At 46.8% G+C, this 23,292-nt stretch overlaps 1 long non-coding RNA gene across 1 annotated transcript in view; it reads left to right on the forward strand.

Moving 5' to 3' along the window:
* The first annotated feature begins 210 nt into the window (after nucleotides 1–210).
* Nucleotides 211–23,292, forward strand: part of LOC140407827 (uncharacterized) — a 44,906-nt gene continuing 21,824 nt past the window's right edge. Inside the window, exons 1-2 of the long non-coding RNA XR_011939829.1 lie at nucleotides 211–323; nucleotides 706–771. This is a non-coding gene — a long non-coding RNA (uncharacterized lncRNA). The remainder of the gene's footprint in view (nucleotides 324–705; nucleotides 772–23,292) is intronic.

Below are 23,292 nucleotides of genomic sequence, written 5' to 3' on the forward strand. Positions count from 1 at the left end.
AATGTAAAATGGTTCTATTCATGGATAGAAACTCAAGATGAGCTCCAGTGTTAATGTACTTCTGCTAGACCTACAGGAAGGTAACAGTTTGCTGTCACCGATGAGGAAGGTCATTCAATCCATTTCATTTATTCACGCAGAGAGATTCTTTGTAACATTAATCATTTCTCAAATGGTTTTCATCTTCACTAACCTATCTGGAAGTTTATTCCTCAAGTTGATCTCTCACTGTGTGGAGGAGAATTTCCTGCTATCTGTCTTAAAATTACCTTTCTCCAGCTTTAGCCGGTGTTTTTGGCTTTATTCAAATCTTTACATTTAAGGTAACTTCCTGGGTAAATTTTTCAACACATTTCTAAGTTTCGTCCCTCAGGTTTAGCCTATTGAGGGTGAATAGCCCACATTACCCTGGTCCTTCTTCATAACTCATGCCCCGACACAGCGGGCATTGTTCTTTTCTGCCCTGCATCCAACACGCAAGTGTCTCTCTTGTTTCTTAGTAACTGGAAGTGGATGCAGTATTCGATGTGTAATCTGACGGGAGCTTTGTAAAATTTGATCATTACTTTGAATTGTTTAAATTCTATTGCCTTGGCTGCGTAATTCAACAGCTTGTTGGCTTCGCTGATTGCTGCTCACTATTGGTTGGACATGTTTAGCATTTGGTCCACTGAGAGTCTTAGTTTTTTATTATCTATTTTCTAGGGGCACGGGGGTCGCTGCCAAGACCAGAATTTATTACCCATTTCAGACAACGCTGAGAAGATGGTGGTAAGATACTGAGTGGCTCACTCGGCCATTCCAGAGGACGGTTACGAGTTAACGGCACTTCAGTGGGTCTGGAGTCACGCGTAGGCCAGACCAAGTAATGCCAACAGATTTCCTTCCCCAAAGGACATTAGCAAATGAGTTGGGCTTTTACAACAATCTGGTAGTTTAATGGTCGCAATTTCTGAGACTAGCTATTGTTTCCAGATTTTATTTAATTACTTGAATTTAAATTCTCCAGCTGGTAGTAGTGAGATTTGAACTCATGGGATGGAATTTTCACAAAAAATGGCATTTGCCATCTTTTGAAGGTGTTTTTTTTTGCCATCATGGTGAGGGATGGGGCATAAACACGCTGACAAGTCTGGCTTCACAGAGATCAGCGGTGCCCTTTAAAAAGGGCATCCCAGATTCAAAGTGAAATTCAATACAGCGGTAGTAAGTTTCAGGAGAGTAAGACAAAGCTGAATGGCCTCTACTTTAATGCCCTGAGTATTACAGGTAAAATGGATGAGTTAAGGGCGAGGGTTGACACGTCGAATTATGATGTAGTAGCCATCATGGAGACATAGTTAATGAAGGGACAGGATTGGCCACTTAACATCCCAGGATACAGAATCTTCAGGAGGGACAGGGGAGGGGGCAGAAGAGGAGGAGGCATTGCATTATTAGTTAAGGAGTCAATTACTGCAGTAAGGAGGGATGGTTTCTTGGGGGTGGCGTTAAATGAAGCTTTATGGATAGAGCTTAGGAATAAAAAAGGGACAGCCACATTGCTAGGTGTTTATTATTGACGCCCAGAAAGTCAGCGGGAAATTGAGGAGCAAATTTGTGTGCAATTTGCAGAAGTGTGTAAAAATAATAATAGGGTAATTATAGTGGGTGATTTCAACTTTCCCAACATTAACAGGGATAGTCATAGCGTTAAGGGCTTAGATGGAGCAGAGTTCGTAAAATGTATACAAGAGAACTTTTTAGCTCAACATGTGGAGGATCCAACAAGGGATGGTGCAGTGCTGGACCTAATTCCGGGGAATGAAGCCAGACAGGTGGTTGATGTGTTGGTGGGGGAGCCTTTTAGTGATAGTGACCACATGGTGCAATTTAAGTTTGTTATGAACAAGGAAAGAGACAAATTGCAGAAAAAGGTCTTGGATTGGGGATGAGCAGACTTTAGTAAAATAAGGCAGGATCTCACCAAGGTATATTGGAACAAGTTACTGGTGGGGAGATCTACAGAAGAGCGGTAGGGGGTGTTCAAAGAGGAAATAGGGAGTGTACAAGCCAATATGTTCCCTCTAGGGTAATAAGAAGGAGTAACATGCCCAGAGAACCATGGATGACCAGAGATCTTCAAGATACAATGAGAAGGAAGAGAGAGACTTTTAATAAGTACAAGGGAGCAAATCAACAGAGACATTAGTGGAGTACAGAAAATGCAGGATGGAGTTTAAGAAAACAAATAGGAGAGCAAAGAGGACATATGAGAAATCTCTATCTAGTAAAAGTAGGGGAAATCCCAAGATATTCTATAAATATATCAATGGGGAGAGGATAACTTGGGAAATAGTAGGGCTCATTAGGGACCATAGAATCATAGAATCATAGAAGTTTACAGCATGGAAACAGGCCCTTCGGCCCAACCAGTCCATGCCGCCCAGTTTTTACCATTAAGCTAGTCCCAGTTGCCCGCACTTGGCCCATAACCCTCTATACCCATCTTACCCATGTAACTATCTAAATGCTTTTTAAAAGACACAATTGTACCCGCCTCTACTACTACCTCTGGCAGCACATTCCAGACACTCACTACCCTCTGAGTGAAGAAATTGCCCCTCTGGGCCCTTCTGAATCTCTCCCCTCTCACCTTAAACCTATGCCCTCTAGTTTTAGACTCCCCTACCTTTGGGAAAAGATGTTGACCCTCATTATTTATGCCGCTCATTATTTTATAGACCTCTATAAGATCACCCCTAAGCCTCCTACGCTCCAGGGGAAAATAGTCCCAGTCTATCCAGCCTCTCCTTATAACTCGAACCATCAAGTCCCGGTAACATCCTAGTAAATCTTTTCTGCACTCTTTCTAGTTTAATAATATCCTTTCTATAATAGGGTGACCAGAACTGCACACAGTATTCCAAGTGTGGCCGTACCAATGTCTTGTACAACTTCAACAAGACGTCCCAAGGGGGAATCTGTGGGTGGAGCCAGAGGACGTTGGTAGGGAGTTAAAAGAATACTTCACATCTGTCTTTACCGAAGGGAATGAAGAGGCAGATATGGAACTCGGGGAGAGAGACTCTGAGGTTATTGAGCAAACTGCCATAGGGAGTGACAAGATATTGGAAATGTTGGCAGGCTTAAGGGCGAAGGTTGGGGCAGCATGGTGGCACATGTGGCTAGCACTGTGGCTTGACAGCGCCAGGGTCCCAGGTTCGATTCCCCGCTGGGTCACTGTCTGTGCGGAGTCTGCACGTTCTCCGCGTGTCTGCGTGGGTTTCCTCTGGGTGCTCCGGTTTCCTCCCACAGTCCAAAGACGTGCAGGTTAGGTGGATTGGCCATGCTAAATTGCCCTTAGTGTCCAAAAAGGTTAGGAAGGGTTATTGGGTTATGGGGATAGGGTGGAAGTGAGGGTTTAAGTGGGTCGGTGCAGTCACGACGGGCCGAATGGCCTCCTTCTACACTGTATGTTCTATGTATGTATCTGTGTAAAAGTGAAGAAATCTCCAGCTCTGGACAAATTGCGTCCCAAGTTGCTGTGGGAGGCGAGGCAGGAGATCACAGAGGCCCTGATCCAAATTTTTAATTCTTCTCTGGACATGGGAGAGGTGCCAGAGGACTGCAGAACCTCAAATATTCAAGAAATCTGTAGGGATAAGCCAGGGAACTACAGGCAAGTGAGTCTCATGTCAGTGGTGGGGAAACTAATGGAGAAAATTCTGAAGGACAGAATCTATCTCCACTTGTACGAAGTCTTACAACACCAGGTTAAAGTCCAACAGGTTTGTTTCAAATCACTAGCTGCTCCTTCCTCAGGTGAATGAAGAAGTAGGTTCCAGAAACATTTGTAAGGACAAAGTCAAAGATGCAAGATGATACTTTGAATGCGAGCATTTGTACGTAATTTGTAGGTAACCCCAGGTTCAAGAAGTGTGAATTGTCTCAAGCCAGGACAGTTGGTAGGATTTTGCAGGCCAGATGGTGGGGGATGAATGTAATGCGATATGAATCCAAGGTCCCGGTTGAGGCTGTACTCATGTGTGCGGAACTTGGCTATAAGTTTCTGCTCGGCGATTTTGCATTGTCGCGCAACCTGAAGGCTGCCTTGGAGAACGCTTACCCGATGATCAGAGGCTGAATGCCCTTGGCTGCTGAAGTGTTCCCCAACTGGAAGGGAACATTCCTGCCTGGCGATTGTTGCGCAATGTCCGTTCATCCTTTGTCGCAGCGTCTGCATGGTCTCGCCAATGTACCACGCTTCGGGACATCCTTTCCTGCAGCGTATGAGGTAGACAACGTTGGCCGAGTCGCACGAGTATGTACCGCGTACCTGGTGGTTGGTGTTCTCATGTACAATGGTGGTACCCATGTCGATGATCTGGCACGTCTTGCAGAGATTGCCATGGCAGGGTTCTGTGGTGTCATGGTCGCTGTTCTGAAGGCTGGGTAGTTTGCTGCAAACAATGGTTTGTTTGAGGTTGCGCGGTTGTTTGAAGGCAAGTAGTGGGGGGGTGTGGGGATGACCTTGGCAAGATGTTCATTTTCATCGATGACGTGTTGAAGGTTGTGAAGAAGATGTCGTAGTTTCTCCGCTCTGGGAAAGTACTGGACGACAAAGGGTATTCTGTCGGTTGTGTCCTGTGTTTGTCTTCTGAGGAAGTCGGTGCGGTTTTTTGCTCTGGCGCGTTGGAACTGTCGATCGATGAGTTGAGGGCCATATCCCGCACGAGGGCATCTTTCAGCGGCTGTAGATGTCTGTTACACTCCTCCTCGGCTGAGCAGATCCTGTGTATACGGAGGGCTTGTTCATAGGGGATGGCTTCTTTAATGTGTTTAGGTGGAAGCTGGAGAAGTGGAGCATCATGAGGTTACCTGTGGGCTTGCGGAAAGCAAAGTGCAGGTGACCCACCCGGGTAGAGGAGAATCCCATGTCTCCAGGTCATTAGTCCAAGCCTTTGGATTATTAATTCAGTAATATAACTGTTAATGTCAAGTCAATTGCATTGTTGAGGTTAGAAAATAAACAGGTGGAGGGTAATAATTGAGTACCTTGAATTTGTATAAGAAAAGTATTGCTGGGACACGGGGCTGGTTGGTCGTTAGGAAGCAAGCCAGGATCTGCATTCTGTAGAAATACGGTCTATCAGAATGGTGTCTGTATTCATACTTCACCCTCTGGCTTGGGATCCATTGAACAATAATACAACACTATTATACAAATTGTGATTTCTCAACTACCTTCTTGGCTATTAGCTCATTGGGAAGTATTGAAAACTGTGAATTAGCAGAAAACAGTCCCAACTTCTCACCAGAGTGCAAAACTAATCTGGTGGATCAAACACTTGTTATGGAAACTTCCTGATCTCTATAGCAGGGAGTGGGTTGGAGGCTGGGTGCTGCTGGTCTGCAATAGACTTGCGATATCCCCCTCTCAACCAAGAATTATTCTGAGTTTAGTGTTAAAAATAGAAAAGTATTCAGACTTATAATATCATAGCACATGGAAGTCTTTAATCTCTACAAGGCTGATCTGACTGTGTGGAATGTATGGACCAGGCAGCAGGCTGTTCTGACACCCTGTGTGCTGAAGTTCGCTTTTCACTACACAATGCAAGCTGTTGGTTCAGATCCTCCTATCCAGGCAGCAGTCAGTTTTATCAACACTGATATGTTATTGAGAATGAAAGTGAATTAACAGCACAGTTAGACAGAACCAACAGTCAACCCTGACCCATTGCCATTCATCATAGTTCTTCCATAGACACTTGCAATCATGCAAAGTTAAACACTTGTGAAGCTGTCATCATGAGAGAATGATTAATGTGCTGTGTTCATCATCCCACTGCTAGGTCCATCCTGGACCCTGTTCAGCTAGGCCTCGGGGAATGGTTGGATTTTTCAGGCAAACTGTCCTGTTTAGGGCCAGTGTGGTACAATGAAAGCTGAGAGAATCTGACTCCCCATAACATCAAGGGTCTTGTTAGTCGATCCATACACCCAGGGTAACTATTATGACATATTAGATGGCCATGCTTTTGGTGATTTTCATTATGAAGTGTATATCATATAGTCTTCCTGCTGTGGTTTCTTGATTCACCATTAGTTCATGGACAGCACAAAGGAATTCCGAGCTCCCTTGTTTTGAATGCCCAGCTTGTGTATGGGGCCACTGAAATGCAGGACAAAAAAGACTTACTTTTATACAGCACCATTCCTGACTCAGGACATCCAATTACGTACTTGTTGAAATGGAGAGATTTGATTTTGATTTGATTTATTGTCACATGTACCGAAGTACAGTGAAAAATATTTTTCTGTGGCCAAGGGAATGTACACAGTACATAGTAGTCAAAAAAAGAATAATCAATAGAGTACATTGACAAATGGTACATCGCCATGGAGCAAACACAGCAGCCAATCTGTGCGCAGCAAATTCCCATAAACAGCAATCTGATAATGATCCAGATACTCAGTGACTTTTCCTCAATCATAAGGTCCGAAGTGGGAATATTCCCTGATGATCGCAGATGTTCGGGCAGCACGGTGATGCAGTGGTTAGCACTGGGACTAAGGTGCTGAGGATCCGGGTTCGAATCCCGGCTCTGGGTCACTGTATGTGTGGAGTTTGCACATTCTCCCCGTGTTTGCGAGGGTTTCACCCCCACAACCTAAAGATGTGCTGGTTAGGTGGATTGGCCACACTAAATTGCCCCTTAATTGAAAAAAAAATAATTGGGTACTCTAAATTTAAAAAAAATGATTGTAGATGTTCAGGACTTCAGATACTGTAGCAGTCCTTATGCAAATGCAGCAAGACCTGGACAATATCCAGGCTTGGGCTGAAAATTGTCAAGTAACATTCATGTCACACAAGTGACAGGCAATGACCATCTCCAACAAGAGAGAATCCAACCATCACCCCTTGACATCCAATGGCATTACCATAATTGAATCCCCCACTATCAACGTCCTGGGTGTTACCACTGACCAGAAATGGAACTGGACGAATCATATAAATACTGTGGCTGCAAGAATTGTAAGGCACAAGTCAGGACAGTTGCTTGCTTGGATGAGTGCAGCTCCAACAACACTCAAGAAGCTCGACATCATCCAAACCACAGCAGTCCCATTTGATTGACACCCTATCCACCACCTGAAATAGTCACTCCTTCCATGCACAGTAGCCGTCATGTGTATAATCTACAAGATGCACTGCACTGACTCACCAAGACTCCTTGAATAACACCTTCCAAACCTGTGACCACTATCATCTAGAAGGATAAGGGCAGCAGGTACATAGGAACACCATCACCTGGAAGTTACCCTCCAGATCACTCATCATCCTGATTTGGAAACATATCGGCCGTTCCTTCACTGTCACTGAGTCATAGAGTCATAGAATCATAGATGTTTACAGCATGAAAACAGGCCCTTCGGCCCAGCTTGTCCATGCCACCCAGTTTCTATCACTAAGCTAGTCCCACTTACCCGCATTTGGCCCATATCCCTCTATACCCACCCTGCCCATGTAACTGTCGAACTGTTTTTTTAAATTTTAGGGTACCAACTCATTTTTTTCCAATTAAGGGGCAATTTAGCGTGGCCAATCCACCTAGTCTGCAGATCTTTTGGGTTGTGGGGGCGAAACCCACGCAAACACGGGAGAATGTGCAAACTCTACACGGACAGTGACCCAGAGCCGGGATCGAACCTGGGACCTCGGCACCGTGAGGCAACAGGGCTAACCCACTGCGCCACCGTGCTGCCACGTCTAACTGTTTTTTAAAGGAAAAAATTTTACCCGCCTCTACCACTGCCTCTGGCAGCTCGTTACAGATGCTGACCACTCTCTGTGTGAGAACATTTCTCCTCTGGTCTCTTTTGTATTTCTCTCCTCTCACCTTAAACCTGTGCACTCTAGTTCTAGACTCCTCTACCTTTGGGAAAAGTTGTTGACTATCTACCTTATCTATGCTCCTCATTATTTCACAGACCTCAATAAGATCACCCCTAAGCCTTTTATACTCCAGGGAAAAAAGTCCCAGTCAATCCAGCCTCTCCTTATAACTCAGACCATCAAGTCCTGGTAGCATCCTGGTAAATCTCTTCTGCACTCTTTCTAGTTTAACAATATCCTTCCAACAGTAGGGTGACCAGAACGGAACACAGTATTCCATGTGCGGTCTTACCAATGTCTTGTACAACTTCAACAAGACGTCCCAACTCCTGTATTCAATATTCTGACCAATAAAACCTAGCATGCTGAATGCTTTCTTCACTAACCTGTCCACCTGCGACTCCACCTTCAAGGAGCTATGAACCTGTACCCCAGATCTCTTTGTTCTGTAACTTTCCCCAACACCCTACCATTAACTGAGTAGCTCCTGCCCTAATTTGATCTACCAAAATGCATCACCTCACATTTATCCAAATTAAACTGCATCTGCCATTCATTGGCTCAATTGGTCAAGATCCTGTTGCAATTTTATATAACCTTCTTCACTATCCACTATGCCACCAATCTTGATGTCATCTGCATTTACGAACCATGCCTCCTACATTCTCATCCAAATCATTAATATATATAACAAATAACAGTGGACCCAGCAGCGATCCCTGAGGCACGCCTCTGGTCACAGGCCTCCAGTTTGAAAAACAACCCTCCACAACCACCCTTTGGCTTCGGTCGCCAAGCCAATGTTGTATCCAATTGGCTACCTTACCCTGCATTCCGTGAGATTTAACCTTTTGCAACAACCTACCATGCGGTACCTTGTCAAAGGCCTTGCTAAAGTCCAAGTTGACAATGTCGACTGCACTGTCCTCATCTACCTTCTTGGTTACCCCTTCAAAAAACTCAATCAGAATCTTGGAACTCCCTCCCTAATAGGTACAGTGGGTGTACTTACACCACATTGACTGCAGCAGTTCAAGAAGGCAGCTCGCCCATCACCTTCTCTAGGGCAATTAGGGATTGGCAATCATTGCTGGTCTAGCCAGCGACACCCCTACCCCGTGAAAGAATATTAAAACGTTCTGATGAATGATTATCGATTTGACGTCTTAGCTCATTTTCTGTCACCTCAAATGCTCTGATGCATATTTCCAACATTTCTGTTTTTATATCAATTATCTATTTCTGGCCTTCTGTTTTCCAATCCTCAAAATCCCCATCCTTGGTATCCGGCATTGCATTCCTGTCTTCCAACATGGTCAATCCAAGTTCCTAATCCTTTGACCATGGGCCTGGGGGGTGAGCTCGAGCTTTTCACAAGAGTGGGGGGTGAGGGAGATTATACTTCCCCCTGGTGGCCAATGACCACTACACGCTTTCACACAGGAAAAAAACAGAGGCTGGCAGAGACTCTCAGGTTCAGTCTCCCACAGGGTGTCCGAGAAATAAGGGATAAAAGACGTCCCTTAGGTTACACGGGACAAATAGTAAAAATAAGGAACAATCCTTTAATATACAGGACATAGTCCATGTGTAGAAGCCGAGAATGATGGCCCAACAACGTGTAGATCAGTAAGCAGCATGTGGTGCACCAAGCCCTTTGACAACATTTGGTTCACTAATTATTTCAATTCAGCTTTCAATACTTTCTCGTCACCCCCCCCCCCCTCCACTATTACTTATTGCAGGATGGAAAATGTGGGGAAGTGAGACTTCATTTAGCTGTAACCAAGGCATCAACCACATTCATTGGGCACGGCAGCTCCAATGCAGGGCTCTTTGCCTCTGGTGTCAGTAAAGTCAGACATCCAGGAGGGAGGTTCAGTTTCCAATCAAAGCTGAGCCGCTTGGCCAATGCAAATAAACATTCCTTGCCGTGCGGAGTGGGAAATGATGACGAAAGGAATGGAAACAGGGCTGATGTGGTTCACCAGGACTCAACTACAAGGCAAATAACGTGAGTATGAGCGCAAGATGCGTTTCTTGGAAGCAATGTTCTGCAAGAGAGGGTTATACAAAGGTCTGTGCAATTAGAGTGATCAAAAGGGTCCGTGGAATGTAGATAACTGCAATCAATTAATTAAACAGCCGAAACATGTGGCTCAATTTAAAACAGATCTTTCAGCTGGGGAAAAGCAAGTGGCATGGCCAGCAAAAATAAACAACAATTTGAAATGTTTCCAGTTCAAACCACCATCCCCTCCGCCCCTGCTGGGATCCGTCACTCTGGTCCGAGCTGAGGCAGGGGGTCAGATTCTCCCGTTCCTGAGACTTGGGTGTTGATGCTGGGGCACAATTCGTGGACTTACACGACAGCAAACCTGGTGCCTGAACTGATTCAGTGACCGTGGAGGGGCTAGCACCACTGCCACTTGGAACACAATCAATTCCAATGAAAAACGGTGCGGGATTCACTGGGTCCATGATTGACACTCGGGAGGCTGACAAGCTGCAGACGCAACCTAGGGGCTGGTTTAGCACACTGGGCTAAATCGCTGGCTTTTAAAGCAGACCAAGGCAGGCCAGCAGCACGGTTCAATTCCCGTACCAGCCTCCCCAAACAGGCACCGGAATGTGGCGACTAGGGGCTTTTCACAGTAACTTAATTTGAAGCCTACTTGTGACAATAAGCGATTTTCATTTCATTTCATTTCATACACACACTTCACTCCCCACACACCCCATTCCAGCCAATGAGATGGTGCTGGAGCGCGCCCATCTTGCTGATGGGTCGGCTGAGACCAGGGTGCACTGAGGAGGGTACCCTGGTGGGACACCCATACGCCGTAAGTTCATAGTGGGCAATCAGTGGCGTGCACAGCTGCATGGCTGCCTTTCAGGCAGCGGCAATGGTGATCCATGTCCGTGCACCCCGACCCCACATCCCACCACCTGGCCACCACCCACTCCTCCCCCCCTCGCCACTACCCCCGGCCCTGATAGAAGCCCCCGGCCAGCGGAAGAACTGTCAGCAAACTATGGTGATGTTGGACACTTTGCAGATCCCTTCTCTTTCTTTCAGCATCCATGTCGCCTGTTCACGATTTTTAAAAGCACAAGTGAAAGTCGCTATCGGGAATTCGCCCCAGAGGAGGCCTGCTATTGATATACCAGCGGCGTTTACTGTACGTGGATTCTGGAATACATTGGCGCAGCTGTCGAGGCACCGGACAATTGCGATTTGGCGTGAAACCGGCATCCACCACGATTTTGGAGTCAAAACCAATTCTCTGCACACTCACGTTTCCTGATTCCGGCGTCAGCTGACAGAGAATCACGTCAGGGGATCTACTGTGACCCCTTGTAAGTCAATATGGTTCACTTCCACCCAGCAAAGCCCCTTGAGCCATTGAGGAGTTAGAACATGCACACAGTGTGGGAACACACTATTGACTATTCCTGCCCTACAATTGGATAGCTGGTTTTATATCACAGAAATGTTAATAAGGAGTTGACCTGTCCTCTTGCCCGTGGTGAGGAGTTGTCTCCAATTTTATGTGAAAGGGATACAAAATGGTGGTTAATCGGAGTTATTTGCAGCACCCAGAGACCTTGTAAGGTGCTGAGGGATGAGCTACACAGGCAGACAATGCAGATGTGACATTGCTGACTCCCATGACCAGAATCAAGATGGCAGACCTGGAGCTAAACGTGGCAACAAATGGTAAACTGGCAGGTGATGGAGGGAGATGATGGGGAGGGTGTTCGGAAGGGTGATGGGAGGGGTGATGGGGAAGGTGTTGGGGACAGGCGATGGGGAGGGTGATGGGGGGTGATGAAGAAAAGTGATGGGGAGGGTGTTGAGGACAGGTGATGGGGAGGGTGATGGGGGGGTGATGAAGAGAGGTGATGGGGAGGTGTTGGAGGCAGACGATGGGGAGGGTGATCGGGTGATGGGGAGGGTGTTGGGGGAGGTGATGGGGTGACTTGATGCAGAGGAAGGGGATGCTGCAACATCATCAAAGGTATTTAACTTCTATTTTTAATCAAAGTGGGTTTCTGCCTTTTATCTGATGAGGTGCACATTGAAAATGCTGGCACATTCCCAGGGACCTCCCCGGAGCTCTCGCCTCCTGCCTCCCCAATCACCCCATTCTACCTAAGAACGAAAACCACTCTCATTGATACTCTCACTGGGGAAAACATCCTTTCTCACTGGTACACAGCAACAGAAAGACAAGAAGGACCATTACCAACACTCTGACGACAGGCATCAAGTATGTCATTGACCGCTGGAAAAATCTACATGGTACTTCATGAGACAGCCCCAGGCTGTAAGTGACGGGGGCAAACTGGTCTTCTGTGCCATTCCTGGCAGTATCTTCCTGTGGCACATTCCCCAGTCTTCCTAGCTAAAAGTTCCAAACGCCTCCAGATCAAATACAAGTTGTGATTGCGTTCATTTGGCTGACAGTCCCTCCGGATTCAGGGAACTGAGAGTATTCCCAGCAGTCTCTATTGCATGCAGATGCACTAATCTGATCTTGCGGCTAAGTCGCTGTTTCCTACCCTCATAAGCCACACCACATGGTATGCTCCAAGGAAATTAAGGACTGTTATTAGCCCCTCTTGCCAACAGTTTATTTTACATCTTTAGAGGCCATTTAGTGACAGATGGATTACAATTTACATAATTTCATTTCATGCATTTTTCTAAAGTAATCATTCGCTAACAGCATTCATATTGGAACAATTCTGTCCAATTGTCACCCTTAAAGGGTTGTTTACTTTTAGAGAAAATCTGTAACTGTAAATATTGATGTTCAAACTGATCCATCCTGTCGGCATTCCCAAACACCACACAGAGACAGAATGCTTTCAGGAATTTATTGGAATGAGAGCAAGTTCAAATTCATACCTCACAAAAAGTCAACATTCATCAAATCCACATTGAGACGATAGAAAAAGAGGAATTAATAGAGAGAAATGGAACTGTCAAATATTTTTAAAGGTGTCATGAAACAACGGACGCGATTCTCCCGAAAGATTTCTAAGTGTTGTAGTGAATGGGAATTGCCGCGATCTTCCCAGCGCTCGGCCCAGTGAGGCTGGCAACACTATTCAACGTATATTGGTCCACTTAACGAGGCCTCTCGGACTTCTCACCGCAAACGAAGGCTCGCCAGCCGATTCGCCGGCACCGCCCCCGGCAGCCCCCCAGCTAACAACGTCGAGCAGCACTTAAGCTGCACTTGCTCAGTCAATCCCAGCCAGCTCGCAACAATAGTGCCGAAGAGACCAGCCCCAAGATCCAGGAACGCTGACCTGGGGAGGCTCGTAGACACAGCGAAGGCCAGGAGGGCTGTCCTGTTCCCCCGAGGGTCCAGGAGGGTTGGCCATTGGGCAACCAGTGCCTGCCTGGGATGAGGTGGTGACGGCTGCATTCAGGAATTGGCCACAAATTGAATTGTGGGGGACAATTGCGGAAAATTCCACTCAGCCTCCGATCATAAGCCTTAATCGGTCTTTTGAGCATATTCAACATTCGCCATTTGTGGGTGAGTGGCCTTCAGCTCACCTGACCTGCCTTCTTAGAAATGGCCTGGAGGGGGTAGGGCCCAGAAAATTGTTCCCCTGACTGATACTGTGAAATCCTGGGCCCACTGCACCCATTTTTCGGGCATGTAATGTATGCCTGAGCCTCCAATTGGACACATGGGGCGGGATTCTCCGACACCCCGCCGGGCCGCAGAATCGCCGGGGGGCGGCATGAATCCCGCCCCGACACCGGCTGCCGGATTCTCCGGTGCCGGTTTTTCAGCGGGAGCGGGAATCGCGCCGCGCCGGTTGGGGGCCGTTGGCAGCGGCCTTCCCTGCGATTCTCCAGCCTGCGATGGGCCGAGTGGCTGCCCGTTTTCGGCAGCTCCCGCCGGCGTAAAATACACCAGGTCCGTACCGGTGGGACCTGGCTTTGCGGGCGGCCTGCGGAGTCCTCGGAGGGGCGCAGGGGGGATCTGGCCCCGGGGTGGGCCCCCATGATGGCCTGGTCCGCGATCAGGGCCCACCAATCCGCGGGAGGGCCTGTGCCGTGGGGCACTCTTTCCCTCTGCGCCGGCCGGTGTAACGGTCCGCCATGGCTGTCGTGGAGAAGAACACCCTTGCGCATGCGCTGGGATGACGCCCGCACATGCGCAAACTCGCGCTGGCATGCGGAGGCCGTTTGCCTCCGGCTGACATGGCGCCAACCCCGCCGGCGCCGGCCTAGCCCCTGAAGGTGCGGAGGATTCCACACCTCCTGGGCGGCCCGACGCCCGAGTGGTTCACGCCACCCCTCGACGCCGGTATGGCCCGCCCCGCCGGGTGGGGGAGGATCCCGCCCATGGTCAGTAATGGGGGACAAAGTAACTATTGTCGATTGTCATAAATATCCATTTTGTTCACCAATGTCCTTTAGGGAGGGAAATCTGCTGTCCTTACCCGGTCTGGCCTACATATGACTCCAGACCCACAGGCAATGTGGTTAACTCTTAACTGTCCTCTAAAATGGCCTAGGAGCTACTCAGTGTAAGGGCAAATAGGGATGGGCAGCAAATGCTGGGCCCATCCCATGAAATAATAAATAATTAGCTCCATTGCCTGTGAAAATTGTGGGGGTTGGGGAGAGGGCTAAGTTCTGTTTCCTGCCTCTTTGTAAATGTTGTTTTATTCACTGTCGCTGGGGCAGAATCCTGCAACTCTCTCCCTAACAGCACTCTGGGTGCACCTACGCAGCAGGGACTCCAGTGGTTCAAGAAAGCAGCTCAACATCACCTTCTCAAGGGCTATTAGGGATGGACAATAAATGCTGGCCTATCTAGCGATGCCCACAGCCATTGAATGAATAAAAAAATTGATCACAATGTGCAACATGCATGCCAGTTTTTACATGCATACAGCAGCCAAGCTTGTGGATTTTAAAGGGAGCTGATGATCAGTTTGCCATAGTCCTGGAGCTCACTTCACTAGGTGCACACACTGTACATGTCACTGGCACCACTACTCAATTGGGTGCAATGGAATTCCTATTCCATTGGAATACCGTGGGCAGCATGATAGCACAAGTAGCTAACACTGTGGCTTCACAGCACCAGGGTCCCAGGTTCGATTCCCCGCTGGGTCACTGTCTGTGCGGAGTTTGTACGTTCTCCCCATGTCTGCGTGGGTTTCCTCCGGGTGCTCCGGTTTCCTCCCACAGTCCAAAGACATGCAGGTTAGGTGGATTGGCCATGCTAAATTGCCCTTCGAGTCCAAAAGGTTAGGAGGGGTTATTGGATTACGGGTATAGGGTGGAAGTGAGGGCTTAAGTGAGTTGGTGCAGACTCGATGGGCCGAATGGCCTCCTTCTGCACTGTATGTTCTAGGTTCTATGTTCTAAAGGCACATGACTTGTGAACGGACCAAGTTAAACTTAATTGAACCCAACGAGTGATTTGTGAGGATTTGTATGACATCAACAGACTTTTCATCTGAAGACCCCTGTGAAAGTCACTTTGTATCGGTTTGTGTGAATGATGCTTGTCTCAGAATGAACCCTCGGAAACCCAGGTAAACAAATCTCTTCAAAACCCAATATCATCACTTTCATACCAGGGATCCATATGGATTCGCTTTTCTCATGCAAACCTCTGACTCACAGATGAGTCGTACATTTGCTTATTATCGATTCCAAGGATGGTGCAGGTTGATAATTTGACTGAGTTTGCCTATTTGTCTCCCTCCAATTGCTGTGCCTTCCCATGGAGTTTCCCAGGGCTGACTTGGTTCAGGTCAGGAGTTCACTTGGTGGTGAATGGTGGAATTAAGTCCAGGTTTTTGCATTCGTTCGCCCCATTTGCCCTTAAATTTAACAACATTACATGTTGCACAATGTGCTGAGACATCAATATCACTGATCCAAGACTGCACAAGGTGGAGGAAAAACATCTGGGAAGGAGTTGTACATTTTGCATTTCATTACTGAGAAGAAGCTGAAGCCAAATGCCGACTGTGAAAGGTGCACCAGCCAACCCGGGTACCCCACCCACCCGCTCCTCCAACCACCGCCTGCCCCACCTGTGACAGGGACTGTAGGTCACACAATAGACTCCTCAGTCACCTGAGAACTCATTTTTAGTGTGAAAGCAAGTCGCCTTCGACCCAGAGAGGCTGTGTAAGAAGAAGAAGACTGGACAGAAAATAAACACCGACCACAGTCTAATCATTCTTTAGGATGGTGCAGTACAGACAGGACCAGAGATTGCCTACATGGGGAGAGGCAATACAAAGGGACAGTTTTCTTTAGTTTGGATCGTGGTGGCACTGACCTGCCTTTATCCTGGTGTGATGAATGTTGGAATTTCAGAAGTATTATATTATAGGTGTAGTAAGTGTGGCATGGTGGCACATTGTTAGCACTACTGCCTCACAGCACCAGGAACCCAGGTTCAATTCTGGCCTTGGGTGACTGTGTGCAGTTTTTCCTTTAGGTGTTCCAGTTTCCTCCCACAGTCCAAAGATGTGCAGGTTAGGTGGAATGGCCCTGCTAAATTACCCCTTAGTGTCCAAAGATGTGGGGTTATGGGGTTACAGGGATAGGACGAGGGAGCAGCCGAGATAGAATGCTCTTTTTTACAGTCGGTGTAGACTTGTTGGGCCGAATGGCCTCCTTCTGTACTGTAGGAATTATATTGTATGCAGTAAGGATTAAAAGCCTCAGTCAGTGAGCGACTGCTGCAGTCATGTTTTTAAAATAAATCCTAGTTTAAAGACAACTAGACTTTGGAACTGGAGGTGCAATTAAAGCACTGCAAAAAGCTAGGGCTAATGAAATGTTGTTTAGATTTAGGGGATTCCATCATGTGCCAGGCTTAGCCTGATACAATTCAAGGTAGTCCACCGGGCACACATGAAGGTGGCCCGGATGTGCAAATTTTGGGGGGTAGAGGACAGGTGTGCGAGGTGCGTGGGAAGCCCAGCAAATCATGTCCACATGTTTTGGACATGCCCGAAGCTCAGAGGGTTTTGGCAGGGTTTCGCTAAGGCAATGTCCACTGTACTCAAAACACGGGTGGTTCCGAGTCCGGACGTGGCGATCTTTGGAGTGTCAGAAGAGCAGGGAGTTCAGGGGGCGAAAGAGGCTGACGTCTTGGCCTTTGCCTCCCTGGTAGCCCGGAGACGGATCTTATTAATGTGGAGGGACTTGAAGCCCCCGAGCGCAGAGACCTGGGTTAGTGACATGGCTGGGTTTCCCAGTCTCGAGAAAATAAAGTTTGCCTTAATAGGGTCAATGGTCGGGTTCACCCGGAGGTGGCAGCCGTTCGTCGACTTTCTCAGGGAAAATTAAAATGTCAGCAGAAGCAGAATTCCAAAAGTGGGGGGGAGGGCCAGACTGTTTTTTTTCTTATTGTTGGGGGGTGTGAAGATTGGGATGGGGGTGGAAATGCTTATTGTACCGTGTGTATGTCACTGTTATTGTTAATATTATAAAAACTTGCAAATACCCTAATAAAAATATTTTTTTAAAAAAGATTTAGGGGATTTCCTGTGGTGTTCATTAGTTTTCAGCTTAGTAAGATGATGTAGTTACTGGGAGGAGCCAAGGTATCAGACATTTTGCAGGAAAATAGAGTTAGTTGAGTTTTAGCTGAAGATATGAGCAGAAGTCAAGCATCTCACTTGAGTTAAAAGATATGTCTGTAGATAGATTAGCAGTTTCTTTCCAAGCAGTTCAGAAGAGTGTGAGTAGAAGGTGAGCTGAAACAAAGTGAAGCAACTTCCGAAGGAATACAGCCAGTGTTTCTGCATGTTTCTGAAAGGATTCAGGTCTTTTCTTTAAAGCAGTGTTGAAGGATCGCTTTGTCTCAAAGTAGAGTATCCAGGCATCTCTGTAAAGCAGGTATACCTGAGTGCTAAACGCATTTAACAGTGGATTGAGAGATCAGATGATTTTTTTGTTCTTTGAGTGGGAATAAAGCTAGCAATTGAGGGTTACTGTATTCATTATATTAATTGACATTGTTTAAGGGATAATTGTAACCTTTTTTCTAGTGTGGTGATAAAGATATTTTAAAACTATGTTAGTAATAAAGTTTGTTTTAATATATCCCTATTTCTTCGTGAAATCACTCCTGGAGCAAAGTATAATTTCCTCACAGTCTTATAAAATTAAGAGGGCGGCACGGTGACACAGTGGTTAGCACTGCTGCCTCATGGTGCTGAGGATCCAGGTTCAATCCTGGCCACGGATCCCCGTCCATGTGCAGTTTGCATATGTTCCCCCTGTCTGCGTGGGCCTCACCCCCACAACCCAAAAATGTGCAGGGTAGGTGAATTGACCACACTAAATTGCCCCTTAATTGAAAAAAAAATGAATTGGAAACTCTAAATTTGTAATAAAGAGTCTTACAAAATTAAAATAAAATATTGGGATTTCTGTCCAGTATCTGATCCGCTTTTGGAGTCTGGTCTGGGATCGTTTTACTGGCATTGGTGAGGCTGTGGGTGGAGCACTCTCTGAGGGGTAGAAAACATACATAAACCAACCAGACACACTTGTTGCCATGCAATATTATCCCCCACATTCAAAAACAAATAAACACCATCGAAAAAAAATTAGAGAATCATTTGGTTTAAATCCTGTACCATTGATTATGATTGGTATAATCATTATAACTCGACTGGCAACATATGTCACCAGTTCAATATTTGTACTCTCTGTGAAATTAAGTGTGATGTTATTTGTTTTGGTAGAAAGGTATAAATGCAGAATATTTCTTGAATGATAAGAGGTTGGGAAGTGTTGGTGTCCATCAGGACCTGGGTGTCCTTGTTCATGAGAGTCACTAAAAGCTAGAATGCAGATGCAGCAAGAAATTAGGGCGACAAATGGAATGTTGACCTTCATTGCGAGGGGTTTTGAGTAAGAGTAAGGATATCTTGAAGCAGTTTTAGAGAGCCTTGGTGAGGCCTCACCTGGAATATTGTGCACAATTTAGGTTTCATTACCTAAGGAAGAATATGTTTGCCATAGAGGGAATGCAACGCAGGTTCACCAGAGTAATGCCCGGTGAGGAGCAATTGAGGAGTCAGAGTTTCAGAGAATGAGGGATGACCTAATTGAAACTTACAAAATTCTTACAGGGTGGATGTAGATAAGATGCTTCCCCAGCTGATGAATGTAAAACCAGCGGATATAATCTCAGGCTAAGGGGTAGGCAATTTAAGATTGAGGTGAGGAGGAGTTTCTTCACCCAGGGGATGGTGAATCTTTGGAATGGAATTCTCTCCTCCAGAGGGCTGTGGAAGCTCAATTACTGAGCAGGTTCAAAACAGGAAGCGATAGACTTCTGGAAACCAGTGACATTAAGGGATACGGAAATAACACGGGAAAGTAGCGATGAGGTAGATGATCTGCCGTGATCTAACTGAATGGCGGGCAGGCTTGAGGAGCCAAATGGTCTTCTCCTGTGCCGATGTTGTTATATTCCTCCCTTTAGCATTTTGATGGCTTTGTACAGGCAGGATTTTTCACATCAGTTAACCTGACTCGGGCCACAAGCCTGTGGCTGCAGATTCTACATAACGGTTGGGAAATCATGTGCGGAATTTTCCAATTTGCATTTCAGGGCTCTGTTGCTGTTACTGTGCAGGATGTTGATCCTGGCTCCATGCTCTCCTCTCTGAGCCAGAATATCATAAGTTCAAGCCCCTGTCAAGGGACTTGGCATCCAGCTGACACTCCTGTGCAGCACTGAGGGATGCTGCATTGCCAGAGGTGTGTCGGAACAAGAAGTGTTTTGTTTTTTGCAGATGATATGAAGCAGCACAATTCAGGGAAGAGCGGTGGGATTTGCTTGTCCTGGCCAATTTTGTTGATATAGTTGATGAATGTCACAATTTGCACCATTGTGCTTCGCTGATCTCCTGTATTCACGGCAACACTTGCGGGAAATGCATTTGAATCTTCCACAGCATGCATCGAGGTGAATAGGGAATTGCCTGGCCAGGAGAATCCACTTTGCGCATTGATTAATGCAGGAATTTCAAGTTGCTTTCTTTGATCATTTATTTGGCAAGAAATTGGTAAAAAATGTCAACAGAATAGATTTTGCATCAAGCCCACGATAATTAGGAAAATAACAGTTCTTAATTTAACTCTCACATTGAATCATGAAGTTGTGCTTGGAAGCTTTGTCATTCTAAGAAGAAGGCTTTATTTTGTTCCTCACTGACAATAACCACCCCAAGAAGCATTTCACAGTGCCTGTGAGAGAGAGAGAGAGTGTGAGGGTGCCCTTTCTGGGATCTACCTGGCTCACCACGCCACGCCAGATCAAACGTGATCTCGTGAAATGTCGCGATCAATGAGTAAATTTGCATATTTGAGTGAGGCAACTTGTTTCACTTTAATATGCTCTCTCCAATCTATCTGAGGCATTGGGATCTAACCCCTTCACCTAGGAGGCATCACGTGAGCGTCATTCAGTACTGGTCTCCACAAACGAGGACCAGATGAATGGCATTCCTGGGAGTCTCCCAGGGGATTGGAGGCCCCCAGGTGCTTGCCCCGCAGGCAGGGTGGCACTGCTGGTGGCACCCTGACAGTGCCATTTGGTTGCCAGCCTGGTACTGCCAAGGTATCCAGGTGGCACTGCCAGCTGGTGGGCCACTGCCAGGGTGTCAGGCTAGCAATGCCAAGCTTGCATTTTTCCCACAATGGGGATTGGGCTCGGTGGTGCTTTGATTTGATTTGATTTATTGTCACATGTGCCGAAGTACAGTGAAAAGTATTTTTCTGCAGTGGTGGGAACGTATTCAGTATGTACAGAGTGGACAAAGAGAATAATCAACAGAGAACATTGACAGATGGTACATCAACAAACAGTGATTGGTTACAGTGCGGAACAAGGGACCAAACAAAGCAAATACATGAGCAAGAGCAGCATAGGGCATCGTGAATAGTGTTCTTACAGGGAACAGATCAGTCTGAGGGGGAGTCGTTGAGGAGTCTTGTAGCTGTGGGGAATAAGCTGTTCCTATGTCTGGATGTGCGGGTCTTCAGAATTTTGTAACTTCTGCCTGATGGAAGGGTATGGAAAAAGATAATGCCTGGTTGGGAGGGATCTCTGATAATGCTGTCTGCCTTCCTGAGGCAGCAGGAGTTGTATACAGAACCTATGGGAGGATGGCAAGCTTGTGTGATGCGCTGGACTGAGTTCACCACACTCTGCAGTTTCTTGCGATCTTGGGCCGAGCAGTTGCCATACCAAACTGTGATGCAGCCAGATAGGATGCTCTCTATCACACATCTGTAGAAGTTTGTGAGAGTCGATGCAGACATGCCAAATTTCTTTAACTTCCGTAGGAAGTAGAGACGTTGTTGAGCTTTCTTGACTGTTGCATCAACGTGAGTGGACCAGGACAGAATGTTGGTGATGGTGACCCCCAGGAATTTAAAGCTATCGACCATCTCCACTTCAGAGCCATTGTTGCAGACGGGAGTGTGGGTCGTGTTCCGCTTCCTGAAGCCGATGACCAGTTCCTTGACCTTTCCGACATTTAGAGAGAGGTTGTTTTCGGTACACCATGCAATCAAGTGATTTATCTCCCTCTAGTCTGATTCGTTATTGTTTGAGATACGGCCCACCACAGTTGTATCTTCCGCAAGCATATTGATTGAGTTGGAGTTAAATCTTGCCACAGAGTCAAGTGTGTATAGGGAGTACAGTAGAGGATTGAGCACACATCCTTGCGGGGCCCCGGTGTTGAGGACTATTGTGGAGGAGGTGCTGTTGCCTATCCAGACAGATTGCGGTCTGTTGGTGAGGAAGTCAAGGATCCAGCTGCACAGGGAGGGGTCAAGTCCAAGATTGCAGAGTTTGGTTATTAGGCTTGTCGGGATAATGGGGTGTTGAAGGCAGAGCTGTAGTCGATGAACAGCAGCCTTATGTGGGTGCAGATGGGCCCAAGAACTCCTTAAAGGTCAGTTGGGGCTTCAGGTGGGTTCGGGGATCGCGTCGGGGGGGTCGAGAGATCGGGACACCATTTTTAAATGGTGTCCCGATTTCCCCTTACACTGATGAGTTCCAGCAAGTGGTGCTCCTTATTGCAGGAAACGGGAGTAAGTGCGGCCTCGGTGGGGCATCCCCTGCGGAGCCCCCAAATAGAACCAGAATCCTGGTAGGTAGCATTGTGTTTCTGGGCATTACGAATGCCATGGAACACCCAGCTAAGTGCGCTTGTTACAGGACTCTGTTCCCACTTGGATAGATCACCCCCTCAGTGTGTGTGTGTGTGTGTCATAGAGTTCTACGGCACATAAAAATCCCTTCGGCCCATCATATCTGCACCGTTCAAAAACACCCAACTAACTATTCTAATCTCATTTCCAGCTCTTGGTCCATAACCTTGTATGCCTTGACATTAAAATGCACATCTAAATATTTCCTAAATGTTATGAGGGGCTCTGCCTCCAGCACCCTTTGCGAGTTCCAAACTCCCACCACCCTCTGGGTAAAAAGGTTTTTCCGTATATTCCGCTAAACCTCCTGCCCCTTACCTTAAATCTATGCCCTCTGTTCATTGATCCCTCCACCAAGGGGAAAGGTTTATTCCTATTGACTCTATCTATGCCCCTCATAATTATATATTCCCATAGCAGCTCAGCCCCCACTTTGCTTCTGTGAACTAGCCCTCCCAGCTAGCCTGGCAGCCCACGCCCATGGCATCTAGCATCTAACCCCCCCACTGGTTCCCCTCCAATTTCAGGTACAATAGATTAATTAATCTATCTATCTATGTATCTATCTATCCATCTATCTATCCATCCATCTATCTATCTATCCATCTATCTATCTATCTATCTATCTATCTATCTCTCTATTTATCCATCTAACTATCCATCTATCTATCCATCTATCTATCTATCCATCCATCCATCTATCCATCCATCCATCCATCCATCTATCCATCCATCTACCTATCCATCTATCTATCTATCTATCTATTAGGCTAAAGGGCGTAAAAGGTAGCAGGTCACCCACACTTCTGACGTGCATCTGAGGGACAAACCCAGACTTAGTGAGAGGGTTTGCAAGTGTAAGGAATTGTAAGGACACAGCATGGGCACCGGTGACGTTCGGCACAAGTAGCTGGGGGTCAATATCACCTGTAACATCTGCACATTTCACTGAATTAAATGTTGTTGATCACCACTTAAGGCCTCACATTCTTTCATAGAATCATGGAATCAGTGCAGAAGGAGGCCATTCGGCCCATCGAGTCTGCACCGGCTCTTGGAAAGAGCACCCTACCCAAAGTCAACACCTCCACCCTATCCCCATAACCCAGTAACCCCACCCAACACTAAGGGCAATTTTGGACACTAAGGGCAA

The sequence above is a fragment of the Scyliorhinus torazame genome, chromosome 2 (assembly GCF_047496885.1).
Source record: "Scyliorhinus torazame isolate Kashiwa2021f chromosome 2, sScyTor2.1, whole genome shotgun sequence".
In the NCBI taxonomy this organism is placed as follows: domain Eukaryota; kingdom Metazoa; phylum Chordata; class Chondrichthyes; order Carcharhiniformes; family Scyliorhinidae; genus Scyliorhinus; species Scyliorhinus torazame.